Source organism: Saimiri boliviensis, chromosome 5, assembly GCF_048565385.1.
Source record: "Saimiri boliviensis isolate mSaiBol1 chromosome 5, mSaiBol1.pri, whole genome shotgun sequence".
Classification (NCBI taxonomy): Eukaryota; Metazoa; Chordata; class Mammalia; order Primates; family Cebidae; genus Saimiri; species Saimiri boliviensis.
In genome coordinates this window covers 69,673,563-69,682,996 of record NC_133453.1, presented here as the reverse complement: position 1 = coordinate 69,682,996, position 9,434 = coordinate 69,673,563, and the positions used below count along the sequence as shown (strand labels likewise).

At 40.6% G+C, this 9,434-nt stretch overlaps 1 non-coding gene across 1 annotated transcript; it reads right to left on the bottom strand.

Annotated features, from left to right (window-relative positions):
• Positions 1 to 1,909: 1,909 nt before the first annotated feature.
• LOC120364418 (U6 spliceosomal RNA) lies at positions 1,910 to 2,016 on the bottom strand. The gene has a single exon (XR_005579680.1). It is a non-coding gene; the product is annotated as a U6 spliceosomal RNA (small nuclear RNA).
• Between the last annotated feature and the right edge of the window lie 7,418 nt (positions 2,017 to 9,434).

Here is a 9,434-nt window from a genome sequence, read left to right as displayed (position 1 = left end):
GCCCTCCAGAGGAGGTATCGACTGGCCTTTAAAGTTGTTTTAGCTAGCACTGACCAGTCCCATGAAGTCATATGGAAGTTATTGTTAGTTACAGAAGCCACATGCTATGGCTTCAATTAATCCTTTTGTAAATGGGCTAGCAGCTCCGTTTTCTCTAAAGCTTTTTCTTTTCTTTTTTCCTCTTTTTTTTTTTTTTTTTTTTTTTGAGATGGAGTCTCATTCTTCTTGCCCAGGCTGGAGTGCAATGGTGTGATTGCAGCTCTGCCTCAACCTCTGCCTCCCAGGTTCAAGTGATTCTCCTGCCTCAGCCTCCTGAGTAGCTGTGATTACAGGCATGTGCCACCATGCCCAGCCAATTTTTGTATTTTTGGTAGAGACAGGGTTTCACCATGTTGGTCAGGTTGGTCTTGAACTCTCGACCTCAGATGATCCACCTGCCTCGGCCTCCCAAAGTGCTGGGATTATACGTGTGAGCCATCATGCCTGGCCATCTAATGCTTTTTCTTATCTCTTTATAAGTGTCAAAAGAAATAGGTTCATATACCTAACTGCCTTGTTGATCTTGCATTACCAGGCAGGCCAAGAGCTTCCCTTCTAATGCTGCTTGCCTAAATCAGGGTCCCATAGCTGTAGTGTCTCCCTTGTCCTTTTCCAATTTATTGGGGGAGGAGGCTTGGGGGAAACCTGTATTTCCTCTGTGGCACTTTTACCCAGTAATTGCAGGGCTGAGGGATAAGAAGGAAGTGGTAAGGTAGGTGACAGTTCCTCCTCCCTTCCCTTTCTAGGTTCTTCTGTGCAGAGTGGGGTCAAAGGAGCCCTGTCTAAGATCCATAATGTTAGAGATGTTACTGGGACCCGTTGTCCTTGTGCATAATGCTGTTTCAGACTCTCCCCATTGTTTCCAGAGCTCTACATCGAACGTATCTTCTTCCGGGAACCGTGGATTATGGGAAACAACAGTTGGCATTAGGTCCCTTCACTGAGCCTGCGAAACCGAGTCTCCGCTAGCTTTACGCAGCTGTTTCAATACTTTTATATACTATTTCTGTTGTGCTGATAACTGTTGTCCCATGATGAAACCCTTGCTTGAACAACTTCCTCCAACTTGAAAATCCTGAGCGGGCACCAATGACTTACTGACCGCGGTCTCTTCACCTTCGTTTTCGATGGTTCTGTTGCAGTCCATCACAGCGTTCCTCATGCAGGGGCACCAACTGCCGAGTCTGTCTTGCAGATGAATGGAGTTCATCTACATTGAATGGACTTCGCATACACAGGTATGTTGTTGCCTGTGAGTGTGGCTAGGGGACTGCACAGCTTAACCCACCAATGAGAAAGTGCAGCCTCAATAAGCTGGAAATGCTCACATTTATTTAGTACAGATTTAATAATAAGGGCCTAGAGCAAGCACCATTTGTGGGTAATTAACATTGTCAACCCCCCCAAGTAGGGGACAGTCCTGTGTGTGGATGATCAAAGCGTGGTTTCCAGAGAAGTAGGTAAACAAACCTATCTAGATAAATTCCTCTGTACTCCCTTGTTATCTCCCCTCTGCCATTAGCTCAAAGTAAAAGGATCAGGCTGCCTTCAGCCATAACACTTTTCTGAAGCTTTTGCAAAACCTCCCAGCCTTTCAAGAAGGTTTGCATCTTTCCTATAATTTTTGCCACCACCCTGACCCATCTCCTACACGTAATACTTTGCAAAGTACTTTATCTAGTCTATCCTCCATATGTCACTTTTGTTAATTAACTTATCCATGTCCTTTATGGCATTTTCCCATCTCTGGTACAGGATTCAGTCTAGGGTCAGGTATTGCATTTTTCGGTCATTTCTCTCTATCCTCCTTTAATCTGGCTTTTGCAATGTTGATTCCCCCACCTGAACCCCCTCGACCACTACCCGCTGCCAATACCCGTTTCTGTTCTTCACAAATTTGTGTCATCTTTGTGCAGGGCAATGCTAATCTTCTCTGTGTCATTTCAGTTTTCACATATCTGCTGCCAAAGCAAGCAGCACATACCATCTTTGTTTGAATAGCATGTTTGTCTCGTGTTTCCTCATGGTTGAACTGAGGTTATGTAATTTCCACATGAATACTGTCCTATCCAGGGCACCACATCAAGAGCCACACAACATCATCTGTACTACAGAAATGAGGTTAATTCTGATCACCTGGTCAAAGTGTTGCACTGTTTCTCCCTTGTTTGGTTACTGTTTGGGTTTTCTTCTCCCTCACAACTAATAAGAAACTAGTAACATGTGGGGATCACTTTAAGACGATGCAGATATCCTAACACAATGATTGTGAGTACTTTTCCCATGCCAAGCACCATTCATTACAGATGTCGCCTCTTTCCATCCTAGGAGGGCTCCTTCATTTCTCATGACTACAAACCCATCTTCTCTTGGCTTGAAGCCCTCTCTTGTATGCACTGTATCAGGAGCAGGATCAGATCTGAGGTTGCTAATGCTGTGATTGGGAAGCTGCAGATGGAACTGGAGCAGAGAAAAAAGGAAAAGAAGAAATGTTAATCAGGGGGTCCCACTGGGAGGAGAAAACTATCTTCAGAAGCCTGGTTCAGCTCCAGGAAAGGGAGAAACAGGCTGGAGGGGCTGGGAGGTCAGGGAATTAGAGTTACTGAGTCATACTAGTGAGGCAGGCTGTTGCTCTGTGAAACCAAGCCCCTGGCTTCCCACACTCTGTGGGGTCAGCAGCCTGGGCATTTTCTCTGTGGGGTTGTCAGTGGGCAGGGGCAACCTGGAACATCTAAGAAACAACCCTCTAGAGGAAAGCCAGTGGCTTCCAAGGCTTTTAAAAAGACCTCCCCCACCCCCCACCCCCCAAAAAATCCAACAGCTTCATGACAAAGCAAAACAGGGGCTTTAATTGTTTCAGAGCCCCAGAAGAACAATTTGAACTGCTGTCCAGATCCCAAACTGTGCACAGCCATTCCAGGACCAAGCAGATGCCAAGGGGCCTGAGAGAACTGAGCTGTGCTGGAAGCACACAACCGTGCAAACATTCACTGCAAAATTCTACCCAGGATCCAGGCAGCCAGGTTTTCATCCAGCTCTTCTGCAAGAGAAAGCAAAGAATCAAATAAGGGCATCTTCCTTATTAAATTCTGTTGTATGAACCCCAAATAGGCTTAAAAGATGTCTCTGAAAAAGAGCTACCAAGGAGCATTATGAGAGTTTTCTGCCAAGTTGGGAAGGTGCCCTGGAAGGCAACAATGCAGAGACACTTTTCTGTCCATCTGTCTATCCATCCATCCCTCCATCCCTCCATCCCTCCATCCCTCCATCCCTCCATCCATCATCTATCTGTTCTTTCTTTCATTCATTCAACCAATGAGTATTTCTTTAGTAGCTACTGTCTTCCTAGAGACCCAGGACACTGAGCTGGAGATAAAGAGGAAAGACAATGCCCCAATAATAAAAGAGAAAATTGTTTTATCCTCATAGGGTGAATAGGGAAAATCTTTACTTTTCCTGTCATTGAGAAAATGTATTGCTCTTAAGATCTTTGTAAATATAGAATCTAGACTCTTCTGAAAGAAAAAAAAAACCTTCCTTTTCTTTCACTCTAGGAAAAGAAAAGAAACATAAGCTGACATTCATTAGAATCCACTAAAAGGAGGAATTTCACTTTGACATTGAGCGTTAGAACCAGGACACCACAGACCCCAGAGTGATTCAACATTTTTTATGCCCTCTGTCTTGAGTTTGTAAAAATAGGTCAGGTAAGTAAGTGTGAGATGCCCAGAGGCTGGAGAAGGCTGGAAAGACGTTCACAGTCCAGCCTATCTGGGAGCAGACGGTTAGCACGTGAGTGTGTGATCAAGGACAAGAGCACCTGTCTCCCCAACCTCCCCCGCCCCCAACCACAGCCTGAGGAGGGCCATTTGCTTGAGCAGTGTCCCAGTGTAAGGGATGGTTGGGTGCCTCTGCAGTCTTATGCCAGGAGACTTTGAGGGAACAGAAGCAGCAGGGCTCTTCCTGAGCCAATCTGCAGACTCCTGGGAACAGTTGAGATTTCTGCTGTTTAAGGAATTAAATGGTTGGGATTTCACTCACCCATTGAAAATACACCCCCAGATGATACTGAAATGTTGGGCCAGGGTTTCTCCTGGTACAGAAAAATCTAGGGACTGGTTGGTGCGTTGCAGGGAGAGGCAGCAGAGGAAGAAGCCCTGCTTGGAAGCTGTTTCTGCAGGATGGAAGTGTGGCCTCTAATAGCCCAAGGTGTCCTCGTGGGCAGTGTGCCCACTCACAGCCAAACAGGGATCAGAGTTCCCTCAGGGATGGGAAGACCTCATGCTTTCAGTAATTCTCTATAAGGAATAAGAAAATTGTGAGGGCGTCTTCTGTCCTTCCCTCCCGCTCCTCCCCCACCTCCCCAGCCCTTCTGTCTCCCATCACAATCATTAGCAAGTCTTTCCCTGAGGTATTTCATGAGTCGCTAATCCAAGCGACTGGTTCCATTTCCAACCATGCTGATGCCTGTGACGTTTTAGAGCAAGTCAAGCACACCCGAAGCCTAGTTCCCTTGTGAGGTCCCTACCACCCACCAGTGTAGGACATGGCCACGAATGACAAAATAAGCCAGTAAATCACCAAAGGGGCCAAAATCTATGTCACAAAATGTTTCACTTGTTTTATTTATTTATTTATACTCAATCTATTTTCAGAAAAACCCTCAGAGTAACTTTAGTTACATGTAAAATCTCCATGTGAAACACATTTACACTAACTTTACACATAATTTGAATAAGTTTTCTAAGCTCCAAATAAAAAGCAGCAAATAATCAGATGTGGGTGAAGCTACTACAGACAGATAAACTGATAATAGCAGGAAATGACAAGTGCCAACAAGAGGGGAGACAGAAAAACTACTGTAATAGTCCCCGGAACTCAAAACTAACAGGCTGGGCCCATTTAGTGTGGGGTTAATTAACCCTTAGACTCTTGCACCTAATTTAGACTGGGCTACTTCTTGAGATTTTCATTGATGATCCTGAGTCACTAAGAGAAGGTAAAATTATGTTCACTTTAAGGAAGTTGAAATGTATTTGTTTAGAAAGATCTTTGTCTCAAATCACTAAAATTTTTAAGTTTTGTGTGTAAATGATTGAATTTTCAAATACCTGGAGACTTAGTCATTTAGAATGACTCACAGCATGAGGTTCAAACAAGTCTGGGTATCAGGGTTGCAGCTTGAACACAGGTGTGTTTGGGGTTTTAATCAGTTGACTCTTGGTACAAATTATACTTCCCATCTTGAAAGGTACAATTTGGGGCTCCACATAGACCTTCATTGCTATTAATGCAAATAGCATTAATATGATTCACACAGCAATGATCAGAACCACAAGAACCAGATTTTTCACCTGGAATCTACATGGGCTTATAAACAAGTGACCAAATGGATTCAGTGCTTTCCCAAATTAAAAAAGACAATTTGGAAGTGTAACTCCAGGTGTTTGATCTAAATTCCAAGGCTGTCAAAATTATTATTTTTGGTTTGGTTGGTTACATCCTAAACCCCTGGTATTGGCTGGCTGTAGGGCACAGTGGCCACTAGTCTTTGGCTGCTAAGAATCTAGTCTTCCTTGTTACTGGTGGAAAGATGGGCTGTACTTCTCCCTACAGAAGCCAGAAGGGCCCAGGTATCTTTCCTAGCTTGGAAAGAATGTGGCCATGTGACCCAGGATTGGCCTTGGCCTTTGAATCCACAGGAAGCAGTAATTGTTCATGTCTATACTATTTTAATAAGGTAGACTGTGAGTGTCAGGACAGAGGGAAAATGACTGCAATTGAAAAAAAAAAGGCTCTTGCAGAATAGACTTTGATATGTGTGTGTGGCATGTGGCATGTGTATAGTATGTGATGTGTGCATGTATGCATGTCTGTGTGCACACATGAACGTGCCTGTGTTTACTTAACAGAAGGATTTCTAGTGTCATACTTTGGGGAATGGGTGATGGTGAGACAAAGAAAATAGAGACAGTAGGACCAGAAGAAACTCTTATATCTGCCCCTTAACATAGTATTGCTATACTATGTTAAGACAAGGGCTGGGTCCAGTGACACAAAAGGTGAACATTTAACAAAAATAACAATTAAGATAACTTATATTTTTTAACACTTCATATGTCTCAAGTCCTGCGCTAAGGAATTAGCATGAATTATCTCATTTAACACTCATTAAGATATGTGGTGTGGCCTGTTTATACCCCCATTTCACAGCATCAGTCATGACTTTTATTGCCTAATCTAGGGGTCATTTTTAAGTCCTCGTTTTGATGTTTAGTGGCAAAGGATCTATTAACCTCTTTCTTCTTTGGATGTTTGCCTACTTTGTTTTCTAGGACACCAAATTCTTCTTGTTCCTGCTCTCTAGCCAATGCTTTATTTCCTTTGTGGTCTGCACTCTGCTCTCATCACATATGTGGGGATCTCATAATTTATAGTACCACCTATACATTGATGATGCTCAAAAATAGTAACTGACAGTTACTGAATGATTTCTATGTTCCAGTTTTTTTTTCCTAAATAGTTTAGATGTAAGAATTTACTTGATGTTCAACACCATGAAGTAATTCCTATTATCGTTCTGATTTTATAGATGAAGAAACTGAGCTACGGAGGCTGCTTACAGTCACAAGCTACTTAGTGGTAGAGACAGAATTCTAACCAGGTGGTTCAGCTCAAGAGCTTGAGTACAGGACCCGAGGTTGAAGGCCCTCTTTAAGAAAAAGAACACAAAATTGCAAATGAAAGTTAAGTAGAAAAGTGAATATTAAGAATAAGAAAAGAAATCATAACAAATTATAAATCTGAAATCACTAATAGAGGTTTCCACTTTTGGTTAAGATGGAGTGACAGAGACCACATTTACATCTTACCTGAAACAGCCAAACACAACATCAAAAAAAGTGGAAAAAAATATGATCTAGTGATTTTTCAAGACAATAGCTATCAAGTAACAAAGGACAGTGATCATAAAGAAATAAGAAACGAATAAATGTTATAATTACCCTAACTTACTTAATTGAGCATTTACAGCTATAGTCCAAAGAAGAAAATTCCAAATGAAGCTTGGTGAACTCCCTGAATTGAACAGGCTGAACTTAGAGTCTGTGAAGTCCAAGGCAGCTAGGGTTTGTAGATGGACTACTGGGGAGGAAAGAGGTCACAGAGAAGGAATTTCAGAGATCTGCCTAGGGCTGCCCTTACATATTGGTAGAGTACTAATCAGTGCATGTGTATGAGGAAACTACACAGGGCCAGAGAAAAAAATCACCCAAAAGGATATCTAGTGTTTGCATAAGACCAAGAATAGTATTTCTTTCTACCAGCCAGATTGAAAGCCCTCAAAATTCTCAAAGCATTGGGTAGAGTACTCATAAATGTATAGTCTCAGTGGTGGGAAGTAGCTTTAGAAAAAAGCATAGTCTTTCTTCATGTTAAAAAAAGTCTTAAAAATTCAAAATGACTGGCATCCAATAAATTACCAGGTATACAAAGCAGAGGGAAAATATGACTCATAATAAAGAGAAAACTAATTGAAATTGACCCAGAACTCATACAGACGTTAGAATTGGTAGGCAAAGACATAGAAACAGTTTTTATGACTGCATTGTGTATGTTTACAATATTAAAGACATGAAAGATATTTTTAAAATTAAAATTGAATCTTAGAGATGAAAACACTCAATTATTTTCTATATCTGAAATTAAAAGTCCATTAGAAGGAATTAATGGTAAATTAGGCATTGCAGACGAAAAGCTGCACAGAGACTATACCACTGCCCTTACCTGGAAACAGAGTCACCACACCCTTCCCATCCAACACACTAAGATTCAACCATAGGTGGCAGTCTTTCTCTATGAAACCCACTCTAGATAGATTGGAAGAGACAATTAATTCTACCAGATGCACAGACTTCAATGCAGGTACATAAGAAACATGAAACAACAAGGAAATATGACACCACAAAGGAACATAATAAATGTAAGAGACCCCAATGGAAAAAAATTGACAAATTTCTGGAAAAGATTTTCAAAATGATGATCTTAAGGAAACTCAATGGGATACAAGAAAATACACATAGACAATTGGAAAGACAGTGAATCAGGAAAGCAGTTTATTATATGAACAAGAAATTAAACAAAGACATAGGTAACATTTAAAAAACAAACAGAAGTCTTAGAGCTGAAGAATTCAATAAATAAGATAAAAAATACAATCAAGAGGTTCAGCAACAGACTTGATCAAGCAGAAGAAAGTATCCCTGAACTTGAAGATAGATTGTTTGGAATTGCCCAGCTAGAGGGAGGGGGTGAAAAAAAAAAAAGAAATAAGAATAAAAATAGATAACAAAGCCTATGAGACTTACAGGACAGAATCAAAAAAATAAACTTTCATAATATGGGAATTACAGGATAGTAGATGAAAAAATGCATAAACTATTTAATAAAATAATAGCTGAAAATTTCTGGGGAGAGATATGGAGACCGAATCTGGGAAGCTAAAAAATTTCGATATATATTTAACCCATACAGGTCTTCCCTAAGGCACATTATAAAGTTATCATCAACAGTCAAAGACAGATAATTCTAAAAACAGCAAGACAAAAGTGTCAAGTTACTATAAGGAAATTCCCATTAAACTAACAGCAGATTTCTCCTCAGAAACCTTACAGACCAGAAGATAATGAGATGATATAGTGAAAGTATTGAAAGAAAATAATTTTTAGCCAAAAAATACCATACCCAGGAAAGCTATCCCTCAGAAATGAGGGAGAAATAAAATCATTCCCAGACAAGCAAAAACACACAAAATTTGTCATGACTAGGCTGGCCTTACAAAAAATACTTGAGGGAGTCCTGCATCTGGAAGCAAAGATGGTAATCACCATCACAAAAACACTCAAAACTATAGAACTCCCTGGTAGGCCCAATACACAAAAGAGAAAAAGAATCTGACTTTGATTCTGAAAACCACCAAACTGCAGTGATAAACAATAAAACATGAAGAAAGGAACAAAGGCTATATAAAACAATCAGGAAACAAATAACAAAAAGGAATAAATCTTTACCTATCAATAATAACCTTGAATGTAAACCAATTAAATTACATACTAAAAAGACATACACTAGCCGAATAGATAAAAAACATGACCCAACTGTATGCTTCCCCAAGAAACTCACTTCACCTTTGAAGACACAGAGAGAATGAAAGGAATGAAAAAGCATATCCCACACAAATGGAAATTAAAACCAAGTGGGAATAGCTATATTTACATCAGATAAAACGACTTCAAGTTAGTTAAAAAGAAAAGGAAGGCCATTATGTAATAATAAAGGTTTTAATTCAGCAAGAGGATATAACAATTATAAATATATATGCACCCAACACCAGACCA